We start from the raw sequence: 24,365 nt of genomic DNA, 5'->3' as shown, positions 1-24,365 counted from the left end.
GTCTGAAGGAGGTGTTAGGGTGGGGAGGGGCCAGTGCTGTGGCATCTGGCACCCCCTCGTCACATCTGGGCTGTGTAGCCGCTTCCAAACCCCGCTGAGTCAGGGGATGTGCAGAAGGATGCTGAGTGCGCCCAGGCAGGGAAAACATGCAAAATCTGCATCTCTGACCACTCAAAATGTGAAGCCTTGATGAATACCCCCGACACTGCTGCACATCCAGCCATGCTTCCTTAATTGACTGACTTATTTTATTTACGTGTTTCTAAAATGGGGCCTGGTGATCAGTGCGTGGAAGTCCCACACCATCTGGTTGCAGGATTAATCGCCAGCTTGCGCAAGTGTGTGCACTTGGGCACCGCGTCGCTAAGTGACCATTTGGGAAGCAGTCTCTGTACTCATCTTTAAAGTACCCGTCCCATCTTTAAAGGGCCTGTCCCATCTTTAAAGGGCCTGTCCCATCTTTAAAGGGCCTGTCCCATCTTTAGAGACCATTGTCTCCTTGGAAGTAGCATTATCCTGCTCTTCCTAAACTCCCAGAGTGGGAGTCTGTCTGGACGCTATCTTGTTCCCTGTGTGGGAGTTCTCTGCTGTGACATGATGACATTAAGACTCGGCAATAGCCAGAGAGATCCATGCTGGGTATGCAGTGTGTAGCCCTTTCCAGCAGCAGCCGGTGCAGGTGAGCGCGGTGGGCTGGGGCGGGAGGGGGGTTTGAGTCGACAGACGACGGAATAGGGGAAATTAAATAAAATACATCCTATTCCGTCGCAGGCCCGGCTCCAAGAAATTTTTATTTGGGTGGGCCAAAGGTGCATTTGGGTGGGCCACTGCGGGCTCATTTGGGTGGGCCACACTTTAGATCAGCCCACTGGAGTATTTTAGTCTCACCTTCTTTCTGTTGGCTGTTTGGATGTATCCTTCCGCCGCCACTGAAATGCATGAGAGACTGTGCTACATCTCAAAAGTAGTCTGTGTGAGCACACATTTCTCCCTTATCTTATCCATGCATTGTGTACACGTAGTTCTTGTTAGATCAGGCCTACCAACCAGTGCTGCTCTCTGGTTGCAAAATATATTTTAGGGCTTACCAAGAACAAAGAGGTGCTTGCAGCCCTCCCATTTCTTAACCACGGGTGGCTTTACTTTCACTTGCTTGCTTATTTGATGGCTTGCCTTGTCCAGCTTGTCTGAGCCTTCCCTGGAACAGTGCCATTTACTTGTGTCCTTCTACTGCTCACTTTTAGTGAACTACTTTTTTTCTTTTGTCTCATGCACTCTGCAAGAGTGCATGTGTTTTCTAGCTTTCCCACTAGTGTGCTTCTCTTCCCCCTCTGTGCGCTGTGTTACTCTCTTCTGCCTGTGTGCTTGTCCCCTGCCCCCCTCTGTGATGCACTCGCCTTCATGTGCTTCTCTTCCTCTGCGTTGCTTTCTCACTAGTGTGCTTCTCTTTCGCCTCCGCGCTCCGTGTTGCTCTCTTCTGCCTGTGTGCTTGTCCTCTGCCCCCTCTGTGATGCACTCGCCTTCATGTGCTTCTCTTCCTCTGCGTTGCTTTCTCACTAGTGTGCTTCTCTTTCCCCTCCGCGCTCCGTGTTGCTCTCTTCTGCCTGTGTGCTTGTCCTCTGCCCCCTCTGTGATGCACTCGCCTTCATGTGCTTCTCTTCCTCTGCGTTGCTTTCTCACTTGTGTGCTTCTCTTCCCGCCGCGCTCCGTGTTGCTCTCTTCTGCCTGTGTGCTTGCCCCCTGCCCCCCCATCTGTGATGCACTTGCCTTCATGTGCTTCTCTTCCTCTGCGTTGCTTTCTCAATGTGTGCTTCTCTTCCCCGCCGCGCTCTGTGTTGCTCTCTTCTGCCTGTGTGCCTGTCCCCTGCTCCCCTCTTTTATTCACTCGCCTTCATGTGCTTCTCTTCCTCTGTGTTGCTTTCTCACTAGTGTGCTTCTCTTCCCGTCGCGCTCAGTGTTGCTCTCTTCTGCCTGTGTGCTTGTCCCCTGCCCCCCATCTGTGATGCACTTGCCTTCATGTGCTTCTCTTCCTCTGCGTTGCTTTCTCACTTGTGTGCTTCTCTTCCCGCCGCGCTCCGTGTTGCTCTCTTCTCCCTGTGTGCTTGTCGCCTGCCCCATCTGTGATGCACTTGCCTTCATGTGCTTCTCTTCCTCTGCGTTGCTTTCTCACTAGTGTGCTTCTCTTCCCCGCCGCGCTCTGTGTTGCTCTCTTCTGCCTGTGTGCCTGTCCCCTGCCCCCCTCTTTTATTCACTCGCCTTCATGTGCTTCTCTTCCTCTGTGTTGCTTTCTCACTAGTGTGCTTCTCTTCCCGTCGCGCTCAGTGTTGCGCTCTTCTGCCTGTGTGCTTGTCCCCTGCCCCCCTTGGTGATGCACTCGCCTTCATGTGCTTCTCTTCCTCTGCAGTGCTTTCTCACTAGTGTGCTTCTCTTCCCCGCCGCGCTCATGTTGCTCTCTTCTCCCTGTGTGCTTGTCCCCTGCCCCCCATCTGTGATGCACTTGCCTTCATGTGCTTCTCTTCCTCTGCGTTGCTTTCTCACTTGTGTGCTTCTCTTCCCGCCGCGCTCCGTGTTGCTCTCTTCTCCCTGTGTGCTTGTCGCCTGCCCCATCTGTGATGCACTCGCCTTCATGTGCTTCTCTTCCTCTGTGGTGCTTTCTCACTAGTGTGCTTCTCTTCCCCGCCGCGCTCTGTGTTGCTCTCTTCTGCCTGTGTGCCTGTCCCCTGCCCCCCTCTTTTATTCACTCGCCTTCATGTGCTTCTCTTCCTCTGTGTTGCTTTCTCACTAGTGTGCTTCTCTTCCTGCCGCGCTCCGTGTTGCTCACTTCCGCCTGTGTGCTTGTCCCCTGCCCCCCTTGGTGATGCACTCGCCTTCATGTGCTTCTCTTCCTCTGCGGTGCTTTCTCACTAGTGTGCTTCTCTTCCCCGCCGCGCTCATGTTGCTCTCTTCTCCCTGTGTGCTTGTCGCCTGACCCCTCTGTGATGCACTTGCCCTCATGTGCTTCTCTTCCTCTGCGTTGCTTTCTCACTTGTGTGCTTCTCTTCCCGCCGCGCTCCGTGTTGCTCTCTTCTCCCTGTGTGCTTGTCCCCTGCCCCCCATCTGTGATGCACTTGCCTTCATGTGCTTCTCTTCCTCTGCGTTGCTTTCTCACTTGTGTGCTTCTCTTCCCGCCGCGCTCCGTGTTGCTCTCTTCTCCCTGTGTGCTTGTCGCCTGCCCCCTCTGTGATGCACTCGCCTTCATGTGCTTCTCTTCCTCTGCATTGCTTTCCCACTAGCGTGCTTCTCTTCCCGCCGCGCTGGGTGTTGCTCTCTTCTGCCTGTGTGCTTGTCCCCTCTCTGATGCACTCTCCTTTCATGTGCTTCTCTTCCCCCTCTGTGCTCCGTGTTGCTCACTTCCGCCTGTGTGTTTGTCCCCTGCCCCCCTCTGTGATGCACTCGCCTTCATGTGCTTTTCTTCCTCTGCCTTGCTTTCCCACTTGTGTGCTTTTCTTACCACCTCCGTGCTGCACTCGTTTGCCTGTGTGTTTACCCCCTGCTCCCCTATGCAATGCACTCGCTTTCATGTGCTTTTCTTCCTTTCTCACTAGTGTGCTTTGCTGGTGCACGATGGATCCGCTGCTGGGGTGGTTTGTGGTTCCAGACCGGTAGTGCGTGGTGCTGTGTTTGTGCCCGAATTGGTAGAACTGCTGCTGCGGTGGCTTGTGGTTCCAGACCAGTTGTGTTTTGTGGTTCTAGACCGGAGTTGCAGGGTGCTGTGTTGGTGAATGGACTGGTAGATCCACTGCTGGGCTGGTTTGTGTTTATAGACCAGTAGTGCAAGGTCCTTTTCTGGTGCATGGTGGATCTGCTTCTGGGGTGGTTTGTGGTTCCAGACCGGTAGTGCAGCATGCTTTGCTGGTTCACGTTGGATCTGCTGCACGGGTGGTTTGTGGTTCCAGATGCATAGTGCAGGGTGCTTGGCTGGTGCATGGTAGATCTGCTGCTGGGGAGGTTTATGGTTCCACACAGATAGGGTGCTGTGTTGGTGCCTGGATCGGTAGGTCAGCTGCTGTGGTGGTTTGCGGTTCCAGGCTGGTAGTGCAGGGTGCTTTGTTGGTGCACAGTGGATCAGCTGCTGGGGTGGTTTGTGTTTCCAGACCTGTAGTGCAGGGTGCTTTGTTGATGCATGGTGGATCACCACCTGGGGTGGTTTGTGGATCCTGACCAGTAGTGCAGGGTGCTTTACTGGTGCACTGTAGATCCGCTGCTGGGGTGATTTGTGGGTCAGGCCCGAAAGCTTAGGGTACTGCGCTGGTGCACGGTGGATCTGCTGCTGGGGTGGTTTGTGGCTCCAGACTGGTAGAGCAGGGTGCTTTGCTGGTGCACGGAGTGGTAGATCCACTGCTGGGGTGGTTTGTGGTTTCAACCTGGTATTGCAGGGTGCTTTGCTGGTGCACGGTGGATCCGCTGCTGAGGTGGTTTGTGGTTCCAGATCAGAAGTGCAGGGTGCTGTGTTGGTGAATGGACCAGTAGATCCCCTGCTGGTGTGGTTTGTGGTTCCAGACCAGTAGTACAGGGTGTTGTGCTGGTGCACGGTGGATCCGCTGCTGGGGTGGATTGTGGTTCCAAACCGGCAGTGGAGGGTGCTTTGCTGATGCATGGTGGAGCCGCTGCTGGGGTGGTTTGTGGTCCCAGACCGGTAGTGGAGGGAGGGTGCTTTGCTGATGCATGGTGGAGCCGCTGCTGGGGTGGTTTGTGGTTCCAGACCGGTAGAGCAGGGTGCTTTGCTAGTGCAGGGTAGATCCACTGCTGGGGTGGTTTGTGGTTCCAGACCGGTAGTGGAGGGTGCCTTGCTGGTGCACGGTGGAGCCGCTGCTGGGGTGGTTTGTGGTTCCAGACCGGTAGTGCAGGGTGCTTTGCTGGTGCATGTTGGATCTGCTGCAGGGCTGGTTTGTGGTTCCAGACCGGTAATTGTAATTGGGATTTCTAGAGCGCATAATCACCTCCAGGTCTCTAAGCGCTGTGAGAGAGAGCCGTACCGTGGCACGTGTGCCAGAAAGTATGATTGTGATTGGTTAGGTTGTGCCCCAGGCTTCTGCAAAGAGAACTGTTTTTAGCTTCTTCCTAAATGGGAGGAGGGCGGGTTCTTACGTAGATTTGCAGGCAATTTTTTCCACAGTTGTGGGATTAAGGTCGAAAAGGCTCTGCCTCCTTTGGAGGAGGTGCTAAATCGAGGGCAGGCCAGCAAGCCTGCGTCTAAAGAGCGGAGGGACCTGCCAAGCGTGTAGTTTACCAGTCGGTCTTTGATCTAAGTTGGGGGCCTGGCCATAGATGGCTTTGTGCGCGATGCATAGGCCCTTGAACCTGGTTCTCTGCCTGACCAGGAGCCAGTGCAGCTGTTGTAACAGGGGGGTGGCGTGGGTCCTCTAGGGAGTCTGAAGATCAGTCTGGCGGCATTGTTCATAATCACCTGCAGTTTGGCAGGCAGCTTTCCTGGGAGGCCAATGTACAGGGAGTTTCCATAATCCAGTCGTGACACTATCATGGCCGATACTGCCATTCTGAGTGTTGAGAAGTGGAGCAAGTTTCCGTAGCTGTCTTAGCAGGCCCACACATGTTCCTACTATGGCAGATACCTGGTGGGAGATGGAGAGTGTGGCATTGATTTGGATGCCCAGGCTTTTAACGGCTTGGGCAGGCTTAGGATTTGTGCCAAGCACTTGTGGCCCAAAGAGGTCGCTCCAGGGATTGGTGTCCGTGGTGATGGCCAGTACCTCGGTCTTGTCGGGATTAATTTTAAGGGAGTTGGCGGTCATCCAGTTGACTGTGTATTTTAAAATACTTTGCATTTGTGTGTGGGCAGAGGGGGAGTTGTCAATCCGGATGATGATTTGGGTGTCGTCTGCGTAGTTGTAAACATGGCACTCCATGTGAGTTAGTGCGGCCACCAGGGGCTGGAAGTAGGCATTGAACAGGAGGGGGAAAACGCCGAGCCCTGAGGGACCCTGCATGTAAGTTTGCCGGTGTCAGACACCTGGTTGGCCAACTGTATTCTCTGTGATCGGTCTGTTAGGAAGGACGTGAGCCATTTGAGAGCCGGTCCCTGGATGTCCATCTCCGAGACCTGCAACAAGAGTTGGTCATGGTTGACCATGTCAAATGCCGCAGACAGGTCTAGCAGGACCAGGACACATGACAATTTGTTGTCGGCCATGAGCCTGAGTTCGTCCGTCACTGCCAGCATTACCATTTTTGTACTGTGGTGGGCCCTAAATCCTGTCTTGTTGGTTTGCAGTAGCTGATTTACCTCTATTTGATGTGTCAGGGTTATCTGAAAGAAACACGTTAGTTCGATTCCTCACCTTAGAATATCCCCAGGCGTCAGACTGGATCCAGAAGATTTTTCGTCAGCAATACCCCTTGCTCGTCGCTAGGCGTCGTCTGCGGCTCCGCGTCCGTCGTCGGCGTCGTGCGCCGGAATGACGTCGTCGGAGTACTTAGACGCCGCCCTCGCGCGCTGACGTCAGTTCTTCTTTTTTCCGCGCCAGTAAGCGCAGATCCGGGAGAGCTACCCCTTTAGTCACTTTTTGACTAACTTTTTTGATCCTTTTTGATCTTGTCTCGACTCCGGTGCCGGTAGGATGCCTGGTTTTAAAGCCTGTGCTGACTGTAACCGCCTGATGTCGGTTACGGACCATCACCGCCGGTGCCTTTACTGCTTGGGCCTCGACCACGACGCGGAGTCGTGTTCGGACTGCAAGGCCCTGACCTCGAAGGCTAGACGGGAGCGGTCCCGTAAGCTTCTCGAGATTCGCCACTCGGCTCCGCGAGCCTCTCGATCCCGGTCCAGGAGGAGGTCCAAGGATCGGTCGCGGAGCCGCAGCCGACGTCACCATCGGTCGTCGGGATCCAAGTCTTCGGGTAAGTCGAAGCATTCCAAGAAGTCCAAGAGGTGACACCGCTCTTCGGACTCCCCTCGCCGGTCGCGCGACTCGGCCGAGGGTCAGGGTGGTTCCACCCCCGCGGCTCCGGCGGCGCCGCAGGCGCCGCGCAAGTCCCCATACCCACCGGTCCCTGGGACTGACGCGACGCCGGCGGAGGTCAGTGCCTTTCTCTCGGCCATGAGGAGCCTGGCTCCGCCGTCGACACCCGCTGGCACGCCTTCGGGCCCCGCGGACCCGACTGGGCTGCCTTGCCTGCCGGCGGCTCCGGCCCCGGTGCCGTTGATGGCTCCGGCCTCGACGCCGCAAGCGCCCGAGGGACCCGTTCCCGAGTCCCCGCCGACGCCGGTCGACCTCGTCACGCCTCCTCTGCCGGCGTCGACACCGGTACCACCCCCGACGCCGACTCCGCTCGACGTCGAGCCCCAGTTCAGCCCCGCTCCGGGCCCAGCGCCGATACGGCGTCGATGGACGCCGCGTTCGGCGCCGCTGGAGACACATTATGTCTATCGCCCGGCTCCGCTCCTTCCTCCTGTATACCAGGAATCGGATGATGGGGATGACTGGGAGGGATCCGAGGATCCTATGGCCGTTCAGGCTCAGATGTCACAGGACTGGGCAGATGAACTGGGGGAGGCCAGTGGCCTGGATACCTCTCCGGACACTGGATTCGTCTCTCCTCCGACTGTGGCTTCAGAGGAGGGCGCTGCTTTCTCTGTGGTGCTGCGCAAGGCGGCCGCAGCCCTTGGGCTCGAGCTGCCTGCCGTGGCTCTGAGGACTAACGTCCTTACTGAGGTGCTTCAGTCTGCAGCAAGCTCCACTGAGCCTCTGCTGCAATTCAATGAGGCGCTCATTGACGTTCTGCAGGGCACCTGGTCCAAGCCCTCCACAGTTCCTCCTGTGGACAGGAACGTCGCCAGGCGCCACCGCCCTGCTCCGAGCGACCCCAGTTTTCTGTCCCAACACCCTACCCCCGAGAGCCTGGTTATCCAGGCCTCTACCTCCCAATCCTCCTTCCCGACCGACCGGGATTCCAAGAGACTGGAACAGTTTGGCAAGAAGCTGTTCTCCTCCCTTAGTTTGGGCCTGCGGTCTTTGAACACCGCCTGTCTCTTGGACCGTTATTCCCACTCTCTGTGGGATGCGGTGGAGGACGTGCTGCCCCTGTGTCCGGAGGAGGTCCGGACACGACTTACCCAGGCTCTGGCCGATGGGAGGAATGCAGCGCGTCATGCTATCCGATGTGGGCTTGACACTACGGACTCGCTGGGTAGGGCAATTTCTACCACAGTGGCGCTTAGACGTCACGCCTGGCTGCGGTCCACGTCATTTTCGGGCGATGTCCAGAGCACTCTCATGGACATGCCCTTTGATGGCACTCGCCTTTTTGGCGAGAAAGCGGACAGTGCGCTGAATCGCTTTAAGGACTCCCGGGCTACGGCCAAGTCCTTGGGCCTCTCGGCCCCGCGGTCGCAAACTTCCGCTTTTCGCCCCTTTCGTGGCCAAGGAAGGGGTGCCTCCTCACGTACGCCTAGCCACCAGCCGCAGAACCAACCAGCGCGCGGACGTGGTTTCCGCCGAGGCGGTTCTGAAGGACGACGAGGTCAGCCCGCATCCACCCCGGCAGCATCCGCCTCAAAGCCTTCCTAGTCCGAGCTTTCAGGCCCATTCCACGCCAGTGGGCGGCAGGGTTCGCCATCACCTGCTCCACTGGCGGTCCATCACATCGGACAGGTGGGTGCTGCAAATCGTCCGAAGGGGCTACTCCCTCCACTTCGAGACGACCCCTCCAGCCATGCCACCGCAGCACCACCGTATCTCGGGGGATCATTTGAATCTTCTCCACGAGGAAGTTTCGGCCCTCTTGGCCAAGGGGGCCGTCGAGCGCGTTCCGAGCCCAGAAGTAGGTCGTGGTTGTTATTCCCACTACTTTCTGGTTCCCAAGAAGGGCAAAGGGGGCCAACGCCCTATCTTGGACCTCCGGAACGTCAATGCCTTCCTCCGGAAGGAAAGGTTCAAGATGTTAACTTTGGCTCAGGTTCTAGCTGCCCTAGACCCTGGAGACTGGATGGTAGCGTTGGACTTGCAGGACGCATATTTCCACATCCCCGTCCTGCCGGCCCACCGGCGTTACCTGCGGTTCACGGTGGGCCAAGAGCACTTTCAGTTTACCGTGCTCCCCTTCGGCATCACCAGTGCCCCTCGGGTGTTCACGAAAGTGATGGCGGGGGTCGCAGCTCATCTGCGCAGATCAGGGGTTCCAGTCTTCCCCTATCTCGACGACTGGTTGTTGAAGGCGGGCTCGCCCCAGACAGTCGTCTCCCACCTCCAGACTACGGCGGATCTCCTGCATTTGCTGGGATTTTCCATCAACGTGCCGAAGTCACACTTGAGTCCCTCTCAGAAGCTCCTCTTCATCGGAGCGGTTCTCGATTCGGCGCAGTTCCGGGTCTATCCGCCGGAACAGCGGGTCCGGGATATACAGGCCCTGATTCCCATCTTTCGGCCTCTATCCTGGGTTTCGGTCAGGTTAGTGTTGCGGCTTCTGGGGCTGATGGCCTCCTGCATCCTACTAGTGCATCACGCCAGGCGGCGCATGCGGGCTCTGCAGTGGGACCTGAAGTTTCAGTGGGCCCAGCATCACGGCAACCTGTCCGACCATGTCTTGATCTCGGAGGGCACTGCACAGCAGTTGCAGTGGTGGCTCACAGACCGCGATTGGGTCAAGGGCAAGAGCCTCTCCCTTCCCCTACCGGAGCATGTCGTAGTGACGGATGCGTCCCTCCTGGGATGGGGTGGCCATATGGGAGAGGCGGAGATCAGAGGCCTCTGGTCTCCGGCGGAGTCTCGTCTCCACATCAACCTGTTGGTGTTGAGAGCGATCCGACTTGCACTGAAAGCCTTCCTTCCCTCTGTCAGGGGAAGTGTCGTGCAGGTGTTCACAGACAACACCACCGCCATGTGGTATTGCAACAAACAAGGCGGGGTGGGGTCGTGGACCCTTTGTCAGGAGGCTCTGCGCCTCTGGACGTGGCTGGAACACCAGGGCGTCACCCTAGTGGTTCAACATCTGGCAGGCTCTCTGAACGCCAGAGCAGACGAACTCAGCCGCCGGTGCATGATGGATCACGAATGGCGTCTGAACTCCGAAGTGGCGCAAGGTCTCTTTCAGCAGTGGGGAGAGCCTTGGTTAGATCTATTCGCCACCGACGAGAACGCGCAATGTCAGCAGTTCTGCGCGTTGGAATTTCCAAGGCGGCACTCGCTCGGCGGCGCTTTTCGTCGCGAGTGGAGTTGTGGTCTGTTGTACGCCTTTCCGCCTATACCACTTCTGCCCAGAGTGCTGAAGAAGATCAGGCGCGACCAGGCCCAAGTCATCTTGGTGGCTCCGGATTGGGCACGAAGGTACTGGTATCCCGAGCTACTCAGTATGTTGACCGATCCTCCGATACGTCTGCCACTTCGGGAGGATCTTCTGTCGCAGCAGCAGGGGACGGTCCTCCACCCGAACCTGTCCAGCCTCCACCTCCATGCGTGGAGATTGAGCGGCGGCAGTTGATGCCATTTGACTTGCCTCCTGAAGTCTGTGATATCATTCTGGCAGCCAGGCGTCCCTCCACAAAGACGGTATACGCCTGCCGGTGGAACAAATTTGTGGCATGGTGCACAGCAAAGGCTGTGGATCCCCTTTCCGCCCCTCTTTCTGAGGTTCTACTGTTTCTTCTTTCTTTAGCCCGGCAGGGCTCTGCCCTGGGCACCCTGAAAGGTTATCTTGCTGCCATCTCTGCCTTCTTGCGGTTTCCTGATCAGCCTTCTCTTTTCAAGTCCCCTGTAGTTACACGCTTTCTAAAAGGCATTACTCACACGTTCCCTCCTGTCCCTTTTGTAATGCCTCAGTGGGACTTGAATCTTGTTCTCACATTTCTAATGTGTGCTCCCTTTGAGCCTCTTCATAATTGTCCTCTTCGTCTGCTGACGCTTAAGACTGCTTTTCTGGTAGCCATCACCTCGGCTAGACGGGTGAGTGAGCTCCAGGCTTTATCTTCAAAGCCTCCTTTTCTCTCTGTTCATCCGGACAAGGTTGTCCTTCGGCCTCGTCCCTCCTTTCTTCCGAAAGTGGTGACTCCATTTCATCTTGGGCAGTCTGTCACCTTGCCCACCTTCTTTCCGCCTCGGCATCCTTCCAAAGAGGAAGAGAGGCTCCACCGTCTGGACCCAAAACGTGCGCTCTCCTTTTATTTGGACCGCACAAAGCAGTTCCGGGTGGACGACCAACTTTTCGTTGGATACGTGGGTGCTAAGAAGGGGAAAGCTGTGCACAAACGGACCATCTCTCGGTGGGTCGTTTTGTGCATCAAAATTTGTTACTCCTTGGCAAAAAAGGACCCTCCTGTTGGGCTGCGCGCCCACTCTACTCGGGCCACAGCGGCTACTACTGCTTTGGGACGGGGTGTCCCTTTGCAGGATATCTGTCAGGCGGCGACGTGGGCTTCGCTACACACGTTTGCCAGGCATTATTGCCTTGACAGCCAAGTCCGGAGGGATGGCTTCTTTGGCCGTTCTGTCCTCCAGGACTTTCTGGTGTGATCTTGGTTCGCAGACCCACCACCGGGGATGGTATTGCTTGGGTATCTATTCTAAGGTGAGGAATCTAACTAACGTGTTTCTTTCAGATGAACAAGTTACTTACCTTCGGTAACGATGTATCTGTAAGAAACATTAGTTAGTTAGATTCCTCACCGACCCACCCATCCTCCCCGTTCTGCGAACTGACATCTAGGGTTAAGGTTATCCTTTTCAGGCCCCTAGATTTTATTTTTGGCACCAGTGTCGGTCTTTGCATGGCTCTGCGTTCCTGGCGCGGAAAGCTATGTACAAGAACTGACGTCAGCGCGCGAGGGCGGCGTCTAAGTACTCCGACGTCATTCCGGCGCACGACGCCGACGACGGACGCGGAGCCGCAGACGACGCCTAGCGACGCGCAAGGGGTATTGCTGACGAAAAATCTTCCGGATCCAGTCTGACGCCTGGGGATATTCTAAGGTGAGGAATCTAACTAACTAATGTTTCTTACAGATACATCGTTACCGAAGGTAAGTAACTTGTTCTTCAGCACGTGCTGTTCCAGCACCTTTGACAAACAAGCATTTACAATGCAATAGGTCTCGCATTTACGCGAGTTTGAGCTATTCACATTGCAAATAACAATGCCTTTTATTTGTGTTTTCGTTTTTCAAACATAAATAAAAGGCATCGTCATTTACAATGCCAATAGCTTAAACTCGCGTAAATGCGAGACCTATTGCATTGCAAATGCTTGTTTAAAGGAGGCCTCGAAACAGGTCTCCTTCGGGCTCTGTTTTGTGCCGAGGCACTGGCGATCCATTTTTTTCCAGACTGTAGTGAAAGCAGGCACATCGATGTGCGCCTGCTCACACTGCTCACTTCTTACTAGTGGAGAAGTTACGGCATCATGTCTTGGCAGGTGAGCGTTGTAGGGGGAAGGTAAATCCTTTAAAGAGCGTCATTTTCTCTCGGGATTTCCCTTCTGTTTTTGAAACTCAGGAGCAGCAACATTGTTGTGGTCGTGTCACCAGGGCTTTAAGTGGAAGTTTTTTCACTAATTTACAAGCCATAATTGCTGCTTATATATCTTATGCAACTAACAAACATTGACAAAGCCAAGCGTCCTGACTTGTTGTAGGTATGATGTTACTCGTAGTATTGTAATTATAATTGCATTTATGTAGCGCGTACTACTCCTGACGAGGCGTCGAAATATCCTATATCTAGATGTAATGACAGAAAAATACAGGTCGTGCGGCACACTATGCTAACTACAGATAGTTTTTTTAAGCCACACCCTTAAATACATTGGCCACACCCCTTTGAGAGCCCCCCTCATTTTTTCACTCCACTTAAAGCCCTGATGCCACATGTTTGAAACATGCATGTTGGGCTCGTAGATGCATTAGGAAAGCCCAATGACAGAGTGGGAAAACAGTGATATGAGGTAATTCACTATGTTCATCTATTTTCTCTTCTCTTTTCAATTTGATACGGGTTCGACGCTTTCCTACTTGGTGCTTTTCTCACCATACATGCTTATTTTAACCTTGTGCATATGCAGAAGATTTCTTGAAAATGACAGACTTATCCTTACGATAAAAGATTACAGATACAAACAAAATTGTACTGGAATGTTTGACAAAAATCTGATGGGATGTTACCAGAGGTATTCAAAAATTGAGATATCACAATATGTAGCAAATTAAAGAGAGATGTGAATGTATTAAAGTCTGAGTGAATTTCTATGCACTTTAGGTAAACATTCGTCCTAGAGCATTATAATTGCTAGAAACGAGTTCAAGGTGTCACACGTATAGTGACGTCATAGCTGCTCCAGAGAGGCACTGGGAGAGGGATGTGGCGTCACGGCCAGCGCGGTCTACCTTGGAACTGTGGTCGCAGGTTCTAGTCTCGGCGTCCTGATCCGAGGAAATCATTTAATCTCCCTGTGCCTAAAAAATAAATGCGACCTTGTCTAATGTAACTGAAACTCACGTAAAGCGCTCCAATACCTTCGGGTCGAGTTCGCACCATATAAAATTGCAAATATATAAAGCAAGGACCTAGAGACACGCATATACGTATATGGTGGAACTGGCAGACCAGGGCGGAAGCGGAGGAGCAGGGTTAGCGGGAGCAACAGCTTTATGTACATCGCTACGAGACCGTCAACAAAGCAATTAGTGTGCCATACTAGCACAAAGTGTGACTCGACCTCGTCCTACACTCATCCCGCCCTCCTTTATGAGCTGTAAGAGGACACCAACAGCGGCTCCCAGCATTGAGTTTAGCAAGTTTCGGGCTCGTAAATGGTGGTTTCTTTCGCCGGGGTTTGCATCACAATGTAAATTGGGGGTGGGTGAGGTAAGTAGGGGCCTGACGTCATAGCTGCTCCAGAGAGGCACTGGGAGAGGGATGTGGCGTCACGGTCAGCGCTGTCTACCTTGGAACTGTGGTCACAGGTTCTAGTCTCGGCGTCCTGATCCGAGGAAATCATTTAATCTCCCTGTGCCTCAAAAATAAATGCAACCTTGTCTAATGTAACTGAAAGTCACGTAAAGCGCTCCAATACCTTTGGGTCGAGTTTCCGCTATATAAAATTGCAAATAAATAAAGCAAGGACCTAGAGATACGCATATACGTGTATGGTGTAGACCAGGGAGGAAGCGGAGGAGCATGGTCCGCGGGAGCAACAGCTTTATGTACAGCGCTACGAGACTGTCAACAAAGCAATCAGTGTGCTATACTAGCCCAAAGTGTGACTCAACCTCGTCCTACACTCAAACAAGTGCGGTCCGAGCTTAACACAAAGTTCTGAAATCATCGCCGACTTGCAGCGTTGCATTTATTTGTTTATTTATTCACATGGCAATCACTTATTTAACACTGTACTTAGATACATTTTTATTTTAAGTCTATCGTCCTTCTTGTCTGTTGCTTTCTCTAATAAAGCAGCATTCCTTGCATTTGCTTTGAAATTCATTTCCATGTACAGCCGTTTGGTCAGGATGTAGCAAGCAGTACACTCTGTACCTAGCAGCCTGTTAATGACGGATATCTCTCTAAACTGTGCGCTGCAACTAAAACCGGATCCCTAGCAACGCGCTATCCTGGAGGTAGAAGAAAGAGGTGAGAAGCCTCATTTCGCCACGGCTCGAGATGCTTCTATGATAATTCCTTGACACAGATGTGTAAATATTGTTTTGCAACTTTCTGATCTATTGAGCGACACATATCTTTGCACACATTACGAGACTCCCACATTGCATGGAGACCCGGCAGAACAGCCTTACACCAATTCCTATAACTACTGAAGTGCTCGAAGCAGCGCATGCATAATTACGGAAACCTCGGTGTCTTTTGAACTTCAAAGTTAGTTGGAGGGGTACACACCTACAAGCAAAGTGCCTTCGTTTTTAACACAAAGCTTTGAAATCATCGCCGACTTTTGTTTATTTTTTGCAGCGTTACGACGTGTGTGAACATAGAAGCTTAAAGCAACTTTACGGTGCTGTTATTTCTATACCTACAAAAACAAGCGCGGTCCGAGCTTAACAAAAAGCTTTGAAATCATCGCCGACATTTGTTTGTTTTTTGCAGTGTTATGACGTGTGTGAACACAGAAGCTTAAAGTAACTTAACGGGGCTGTTATTTCTGTACCAACGAGCTTAACAAAAAGCTTTGAAATCATCGCCGACATTTGTTTGTTTTTTGCAGTGTTATGACGTGTGTGAACACAGAAGCTTAAAGTAACTTAACGGGGCTGTTATTTCTGTACCTATAAAAAAAAATCAAACATCAAAGCGGCGAAAGAGAAAGTAATCGAGCAGAGCATCAAAGGGCTGGGTGAGAAGGGAGGGGGGAATGCAAGGGTCAAAGCAGCTAAAGTGAAAGAAAGCTATAGAGAAGGGAGAAGGGAGGGGGGAGTGGGAGCAGCTGTGCACATGCATGTGATCGTGCACTCAAGGTTTAGGCCAGCCAAAAGACTGTGGGTAGCACTTTGAAAATCCCACATATAAAATGTCTCTTCGAGCCTTTGGCTCAGCGAGACCTAAAAAGGGAGCTGGGACATTGGCCTAAAATTTCTAAGGTTCTTCGCGTCTGCCCCTGGTTTTTTCAGAAGGGGAATGACTCATGCTTCCTTAAAGTCGGTCGGTACATTGTCAAATTCAAGAGACCGATTTAGTAGGTCGAGAGCCTAGCTCTCTACCCCCGGGATCGCCATACAGAATACCCTCGGTGGGCAGGGGTCAGCTGGTGACCCTGACTTGACCCGGCCTATTAGGAGGGTCAGTGAGTCATGGTTGAGCTTTGGGAAGACGATGAGGGGTTTGTCGTAAGCATGTGGGGGAGGGGCAATACCAGGGAGCAGTGGACAATGAGGGGAAAGGTGGATGTCTGTCAAGAGGTCCTTGACTTTTTTTTAAAGGTAGGACTGGAACTTGTTACAGTCTTCAGGGCCTGTGGGGGTTTCTGTTGTTGAGACTGCCTCAGCTCTTTTAGAATCCGAAAGGTCTACTCTTGTGTATTGTCTGCGGTCAGGATCCTAGATTCATATTATTCTGCCTTCCTTGTTATAATCGCTTTTTTATAGGCTGCGAACATTGTTTTATGTTTACCAGAGCACCTGGGTGTAAGCTGTACGCCAGGCTCTCTCGAACTGGCGTAAGGTTTGTTTCTTCTTTCTTAGAGTCTCATCAAACCAAGAGGCCCCTTTGCCTTTGTTCCTCGCTCTTTCCCTGCGTGCAGGAGCTACTATATCGATTGCAATCTTGAGCCTCATTGAGAGGGAAACACTTTCTTGGTCAAGATTTCCCTGTTTTAGTCTTGGAGGGGCTGATTCATGTAGAATTTTAAGCAGGTCACCTTCTTTTATTTTATTCCATCCCCGCAACACTTTCAGCTCCGGGGGGGAGGGTGGACTGTTCATCTCGTGGGTGGAAAGAGGCCTCTGATTAGATGGTGGTCAGACCATGCGCATGGACTGATATCCATTAGGCTGGCTGATGGGTGGGTAGTCCAGACTAAGTCAAGAATGTGGCCCTTATCGTGGGTGGGGGCGTTTACCAGTTGTCTGAGTTCCAGAGTAGCCAGTGCCTCATCCAACTGTTTGGCCTGGCCTACTTTGGGTATTTGATCCCAGTGGTAGTTGAAGTCAACCATCACCAGGATACATTGATACCGGAAATGGAGATCTTTGACTAACTCGGTAAAGAGCTCAATGAACTTGGGGGGCGGTAGACTACCAGTATGATTAGGCAGGTAGTCTGGGAGCAGATCTTAGATCCCAAAACATCTGCATCCTCGATATTTTCTGCGCATAGGGTCTCGGTCTTTAGCTGTTGGTTGTACAGGATCGCAACTCCCCCCACCCCTCCCCCCCCAGTGCTGCCTGGTCTATTATGCCAGAGGGCAGCATAGTTCAGGGGCAGGGCTGCTACCATGTCCGGGGTTGAGGAGTCTTCAAGCCAAGTTTCTGTGACCCCTAGAATGTCCAGGGAGTCATCTTGGAGGAGCGAAAAGACTTGGAGATTATGCTTCTGTAGGAAGTGGGTGTTAAGGTTAGCCACCCGTAGTCCCTGAGGGCTGGTGTACGGTGGAGCCGCTGCTGGGGTGGTTTGTGGTTCCAGACCGGTAGTGCAGGGTGTCTTGCTGGTGCACGGTAGATCCGTTGCTGGGGTGGTTTGTGGTTCCAGACCGGTAGTCCAGGGTGCTTTGCTGGTGTACGGTGGAACCGCTTCTGGGGTGGTTTGTGGTTCCAGACCGGTAGTCCAGGGTGCTTTGCTGGTGCACGGTATATCCGCTTCTGCGGTGGTTTGTGGTTCCAGACCGGTAGTCCAGGGTGCTTTGCTGGTGCACGGTAGATCCGCTTCTGGGATGGTTTGTGGTTCCAGACTGGTAGTGCAGGGTGCCTTGCTGGTGTACGGTAGATCTGCTTCTGGGGTGGTTTGTGGTTCCAGACCGGTAGTGCAGGGTGCTTTGCTGGTGCACGGTAGATCTGCTTCTGGGCATGGTTTGTGGTTCCAGACCGGTAGTGCAGGGTTCTTTGCTAGTGCACGGTATCTCCCCTGCTGGGGGTGGTTTGTGGTTCCAGACCGGTAGTGCAGGGTGCTTTGCTAGTGCACGGTATATCCGCTGCTGGGGTGGTTTGTGCTTCCAGATCGGTAGTGCAGGGTGCCTTGCTGATGTACGGTGGAGCCGCTTCTGGGGTGGTTTGTGGTTCCAGACCGGTAGTGCAGGGTGCTTTGCTGGTGCACGGTAGATCTGCTTCTGGGGTGGTTTGTGGTTCCAGACCGGTAGTGCAGGGTGCTTTGCTGGTGCACGGTAGATCTGCTTCTGGGGTGGTTTGTGGTTCCAGACCGGTAGTGCAGGGTGCTTTGCTGGTGCACGGTAGATCTGCTTCTGGGGTGGTTTGTGGTTCCAGACCGGTAGTGCAGGGTGCTTTGCTAGTGCACGGTATATGCGCTGCTGGGGTGGTTTGTGGTTCCAGAACGGTAGTGCAGGGTGCCTTGCTGGTGTACGGTGGAGCCGCTGCGGGGGTGGTTTGTGGTTCCAGACCGGTAGTGCAGGGTGCTTTGCTGGTGCACGGTAGATCTGCTTCTGGGGTGGTTTGTGGTTCCAGACCGGTAGTGCAGGGTGCTGTGCTGGTGTACGGTGGAGCACCTTCTGGGGTGGTTTGTGGTTCCAGACCGGTAGTACAGGGTGCTTCGCTGGTGCACGGTGGAGCCGCTGCTGGGGTGCTTTGTGGTTCCAGACCTGTAGTGCAGGGTGCTTTGCTGGTGCACAGTAGATCTGCTTCTGGGGATGGTTTGTGGTTCCAGACCGGTAGTGCAGGGTTCTTTGCTAGTGCACGGTATCTCCCCTGCTGCGGGTGGTTTGTGGTTCCAGACCGGTAGTGCAGGGTGCTTTGCTAGTGCACGGTATATCCGCTGCTGGGGTGGTTTGTGGGTCCAGACCGGTAGTGCAGGGTGCCTTGCTGATGTACGGTGGAGCCGCTTCTGGGGTGGTTTGTGGTTCCAGACCGGTAGTGCAGGGTGCTTTGCTGGTGCACGGTAGATCTGCTTCTGGGGTGGTTTGTGGTTCCAGACCGGTAGTGCAGGGTGCTTTGCTGGTGCACGGTAGACCTGCTTCTGAGGTGGTTTGTGGTTCCAGACCGGTAGTGCAGGGTGCTTTGCTGGTACATGGTAGATCTGCTTCTGGAGAGGTTTGTGGTTCCAGACCGGTAGTGCAGGGTGCTATTCTGGTGCACGGTAGATCCGCTTCTGGGATGGTTTGTGATTCCAGGCCGGTAGTGCAGGGTGCTGTGCTGGTGTACGGTGGAGCCGCTGCTGGGGGGGTTTGTGGTTCCAGACCGGTAGTGCAGGGTGCTGTGCTGGTGTACGGTGGATCCGCTTCTGGGGTGGTTTGTGGTTCCAGAACCATAGTGCAGGGTTCTTTGCTGGTGCACGGTAGATCCGCTTCTGGGGTGGTTTGTGGTTCCAGACCGGTAGTGCAGGGTGCTTTGCTAGTGCAGGGTAGATCTGCTTCTGGGGTGGTTTGTGGTTCCAGACCGGTAGTGCAGGGTGGCCTTGCTGGTGCACGGTAGAGCCGCTGCTGGGGTGGTTTGTGGTTCCAGACCGGTAGTGCAGGGTGCCTTGCTGGTGTATGGTGGAGCCGCTGCTGGGGTGGTTTGTGGTTCCAGACTGGTAGTGCAGGGTGCTTTGCTAGTGCACGGTATCTCCGCTGCTGGGGTGGTTTGTGGTTCCAGACCGGTAGTGCAGGGTGGCCTTGCTGGTGCACGGTAGAGCCGCTGCTGGGGTGGTTTGTGGTTCCAGACCGGTAGTGGAGGGTGCCTTGCTGGTGCACGGTAGAGCCGCTGCTGGGGTGGTTTGTGGTTCCAGACCGGTAGTGCAGGGTGGCCTTGCTGGTGTACGGTGTAGCAGCTGCTGGGGTGGTTCCAGACCGGTAGTGCAGGGTGCTTTGCTGGTGCACGGTAGAGCCGCTGCTGGGGTGGTTTGTGGTTCCAGACCGGTAGTGCAGGGTGGTCTTGCTGGTGCGCGGTAGAGACGCTGCTGGGGTGGTTTGTGGTTCCAGACCGGTAGTGCAGGGTGGCCTTTCTGGTGCACGGTAGAGCCGCTGCTGGGGTGGTTTGTGGTTCCAGAACGGTAGTGCAGGGTGGCCTTGCTGGTGCACGGTAGATCTGCTTCTGGGGTGGTTTGTGGTTCCAGACCGTTAGTGCAGGGTGCTTTGCTGGTGCACGGTAGATCCGCTTCTGGGATGGTTTGTGATTCCAGGCCGGTAGTGCAGGGTGCTGTGCTGGTGTACGGTGGAGCCGCTGCTGGGGTGGTTTGTGGTTCCAGACCGGTAGTGCAGGGTGCTGTGCTGGTGTACGGTGGATCCGCTTCTGGGGTGGTTTGTAGTTCCAGACCGGTAGTGCAGGGTGCTTTGCTGGTGCGCGGTAGATCCGCTTCTGGGATGGTTTGTGGTTCCAGACTGGTAGTGCAGGGTGCCTTGCTGGTGCACGGTAGATCCGCTGCTGGGGTGGTTTGTGGTTCCAGAACCATAGTGCAGGGTTCTTTGCTGGTGCACAGTAGATCCGCTTCTGGGGTGGTTTGTGGTTCCAGACCGGTAGTGCAGGGTGCTTTGCTAGTGCAGGGTAGATCTGCTTCTGGGGTGGTTTGTGGTTCCAGACCGGTAGTGCAGGGTGCCTTGCTGGTGTACGGTGGAGCCGCTGCTGGGGTGGTTTGTGGTTCCAGACTGGTAGTGCAGGGTGCTTTGCTAGTGCACGGTATCTCCGCTGCTGGGGTGGTTTGTGGTTCCAGACCGGTAGTGCAGGGTGGCCTTGCTGGTGCACGGTAGAGCCGCTGCTGGGGTGGTTTGTGGTTCCAGAACGGTAGTGCAGGGTGGCCTTGCTGGTGCACGGTAGAGCCGCTGCTGGGGTGGTTTGTGGTTCCAGAACGGTAGTGCAGGGTGGCCTTGCTGGTGCACGGTAGAGCCGCTGCTGGGGTGGTTTGTGGTTCCAGACCGGTAGTGCAGGGTGGCTTTGCTGGTGTACGGTAGAGCCGCTGCTGGGGTGGTTTGTGGTTCCAGACCGGTAGTGCAGGGTGGCCTTGCTGGTGCGCGGTAGAGCCGCTGCTGGGGTGGTTTGTGGTTCCAGACCGGTAGTGCAGGGTGGCCTTGCTGGTGCACGGTAGAGCCGCTGCTGGGGTGGTTTGTGGTTCCAGACCGGTAGTGCAGGGTGGCCTTGCTGGTGCGCGGTAGAGCCGCTGCTGGGGTGGTTTGTGGTTCCAGACCGGTAGTGCAGGGTGGCCTTGCTGGTGCACGGTAGAGCCGCTGCTGGGGTGGTTTGTGGTTCCAGAACAGTAGTGCAGGGTGGCCTTGCTGGTGCACGGTAGAGCCGCTGCTGGGGTGGTTTGTGGTTCCAGACCGGTAGTGCAGGGTGGCCTTGCTGGTGCACGGTAGAGCTGCTTCTGGGGTGGTTTGTGGTTCCAGACCGGTAGTGCAGGGTGGCCTTGCTGGTGCACGGTAGAGCCGCTGCTGGGGTGGTTTGTGGTTCCAGACCGGTAGTGCAGGGTGGCCTTGCTGGTGCACGGTAGAGCCGCTGCTGGGGTGGTTTGTGGTTCCAGACCGGTAGTGCAGGGTGGCTTTGCTTGTGCACGGTAGAGCCGCTGCTGGGGTGGTTTGTGGTTCCAGAACGGTAGTGCAGGGTGGCCTTGCTGGTGCACGGTATCTCCGCTGCTGGGGTGGTTTGTGGTTCCAGACCGGTAGTGCAGGGTGCTTTGCTAGTGCACGGTATATTCGCTGCTGGGGTGGTTTGTGGTTCCAGACCGGTAGTGCAGGGTGACCTTGCTGGTGTACGGTGTAGCAGCTGCTGGGGTGGTTTGTGGTTCCAGACCGGTAGTGCAGGGTGCTTTGCTGGTGCACGGTAGAGCCGCTGCTGGGGTGGTTTGTGGTTCCAGACCGGTAGTGCAGGGTGCTTTGCTAGTGCACGGTATATCCGCTGCTGGGGTGGTTTGTGGTTCCAGACCGGTAGTGCAGGGTGCCTTGCTGGTGCATGGTGTAGCCGCTGCTGGGGTGGTTTGTGGTTCCAGACCGGTAGTGCAGGGTGCCTTGCTGGTGCATGGTGTAGCCGCTGCTGGGGTGGTTTGTGGTTTCAGACCGGTAGTGCAGGGTGCCTTGCTGGTGCATGGTGTAGCCGCTGCTGGGGTGGTTTGTGGTTCCAGACCGGTAGTGCTGCTTGCAGGGTGCTGCTGGATGTCTTTGAGTTATTAAATAAAGCTCCCTGGCGTCCAGCACTGACCAGCAGACTGAGGCGCATTGTCCGGCAGGGCTGTGGGCGAGTGGCTACTGACCTCTGGCTACCGGCTGGAGCTCATGACTAGAGCCTCTGGCCGTGCTCTGGGGTGTGGGCGCGGGGGCAGGATGCCCTGTGCCCTTGATGGTCACCTCTCACAGCTCCCCTTTAACAGTGCCTGGAAGCTGACAGCGCCCACGGCCTGTCAAAGGTCAAGGATCTGAGAGCAAGGACCTCATAGCGCCCATTGTCCTCAGCCCCTAGTGCTTCCGCAAACCAACTCTTGAAAGGCCTGCCAGGGCCAGGTCAGGGGCATCGAAGCCCCCACTGGCCGACGGCCACTCCTACAGGGACCCTATTGTTCGCCCGTGTTCCGGGGTGCGCCATGGTCTAGCCGCCCCGGAGCAGCCCTCCTCGTCTTGGGCGAGCCCAGGCCGCCTCTCCTGGGCCTCAGCCCCGAGGGTCCCTGCAGGACACAGAACCCTCCCCAGCTCACACCCGTCTTCTCAAAGAGTGCGCCCATTTTAGAGGGTTTACGGTGTCGGCTCCTCTTGACCCTCTTGGGTGTCATTTGACCGTATCAGGCCGTTGGTGTCAGAATCTTTGTGAGAGATCAGGAGGTGACTGGAGGGGCCACCCCTTTAATCATGGAGCCCTGAGCTGTTGGGGTGACTGTGGGTGTCACTGCGAGGCCGTCCCGGCTGTGGGGCTCCCTGTGAGGCCGTCCCGGCTGTGGGGCTCCCTGTGAGGCCGTCCCGGCTGTGGGGCTCCCTGTGAGGCCGTCCCGGCTATGGGGCTCCCTGTGAGGCCGTCCCGGCTGTGGGGCTCCCTGCGAGGCCGTCCCGGCTGTGGGGCTCCCTGTGATAGCCGCTTTCAGCATCACCTGCATCGCCCCTTCATGAAATAATTTCTGAAGCATTTTTACCCCCCCCCCCATCAAGGGGAAGCATCGAGTACGGGCAGTCCTGTTACCTCTGTGTCTTCTGGTGCCCTTGTGGTGGTTACTGATTTTAGCAGCTTGTAACCCAGTGTGTAAGAAAGCGCCTCCTTATGTATGTCACCCCCTCCCCGCCCCTTTTCCCATTTTTCGACTGACGCTGCTGGTTTTGTGGACTCTGAAGTGCACAGGGCCCGGCTGGCCAGGCCGCTGTGCATGTGCTCTGAGCCCTCAGAGTTCCACGTGCAATTTGATAATCCCCGATTGGCGTGTTTAACTTGCCTCTAAGTCCATAGTATATGGTACAAAGTGTACCCAGAGCTAATTAACCCGACTTATTGCTGAAGTCAGTTTTAAAGTAACTTTTATTGCAAAAGTGACTTTAGAAAGTCCCACATTTCTTGCCCCCGATTTCTAGTAGCCCCTTCTAGTTGACCACAGTAGTTATCAACTGAGACACCCTGCTGTCCTCCTGCTAAGAGGGGACAAGTGCTCCCAGAAGGGGATCAAAGGGTCTGCTGGAGGGAGGAGGGGTGACTTCACCCTGCCAGGATGGCCCAAGGGCAGGAGCCTAACTTAAAAGGGGCTACTCCCTCCGAAACGCAACCTTAGCCCTTAGCTTGCCAACTCTTTGGTGTATTTGGGCAGGCTGGCATTTCTTCCAGAGGGGAACCTCTTGCAGACCCCCCCCACCCCCTGCCCAGCTTCATTCACCTTAAACCTAATGTCCGCGGAGCTTGAAACTATGGTTTAAGCAAAAGTCAAAATACTGTGACTAGAGGCACAATGATAGGGCTGCAATGAGCCCCAGTGAGTGCATAATCTGTGGGGACGTATGAACGTCTGTGTGAATGAATGGGATATGTGTATGGGTAACTGAGAGCCTGTGTCGTATGTACTTATGGCACAGGGCTTACCTTTCTCCATATGTTGCACCCTTGCATGTGCGAACTCAAACATACAACCATTGTTTTTTTAAATGGGAGAAAAAGTACAAAAATATGTTCTTTAAAAATGTTCCTAATAAGGAACATTTTTCTGCACTTTACATTCCTCCCGTTAAAAAAAAATGGCTGTATTTTTCAGATATAAATATGACACTGTGTCTACCAGCCATTGGCTGGTGTTTGTAAATGTGATCCTTTGGAAAGGGAAAAAATTAAAATTAAAACTTAACATAATCATTAAGTTAACTCTTCATTTTAATTTTCTGGTATTTAAAAGCATTCACAAATATCATTTTGTTCTCATGCTTCAATATTGAGTTGGGAGAAAGTTTTATTTAAGCATTCAATTCCTCAGTGCTTGAGTTCTGAACCTCTGTGACCCACATAGGTCATCAATCCGAGTGGAGCCCGGCTCATTACCAGGCTCTGCTATCTGCAGCCTGATAATAATGTAAAATACACATTGCCTTTCCTTAACTTTAAAAGAAAATGCACCACTTACTTATTGCAGCTCGTGGTTAAAAATGAACTCAAAGCTGGGAGCTACTCTGGAGGCTTCTGCATGCTTCTGGTCGCGATCGACTGGTTGGAGACGCCTGTTCTACAGTCTTTCTTTCATTGCCTGTGATACTTTGCTGAGGCGCACGTTGATAGTCTTTCTCCCCAGCAGGGCTAGTAGCGCCTTGTTGTATCCCACACCCTAGCGCCTTGCATTGTACAC

General features: G+C 54.3%; 1 protein-coding gene across 12 annotated transcripts in view; it reads left to right on the top strand.

Annotated features, from left to right (window-relative positions):
- ARFIP2 (ARF interacting protein 2) overlaps nt 1-24,365 on the top strand; it is a 286,324-nt gene that overhangs the window by 167,320 nt on the left and 94,639 nt on the right. The gene's annotated exons all lie outside the window — the stretch shown is intronic.

The sequence above is a fragment of the Triturus cristatus genome, chromosome 8 (assembly GCF_964204655.1).
Source record: "Triturus cristatus chromosome 8, aTriCri1.1, whole genome shotgun sequence".
In the NCBI taxonomy this organism is placed as follows: domain Eukaryota; kingdom Metazoa; phylum Chordata; class Amphibia; order Caudata; family Salamandridae; genus Triturus; species Triturus cristatus.
Note: the sequence above shows the minus strand (reverse complement) of the source record. Positions and strands in the feature narration are given on the sequence as shown.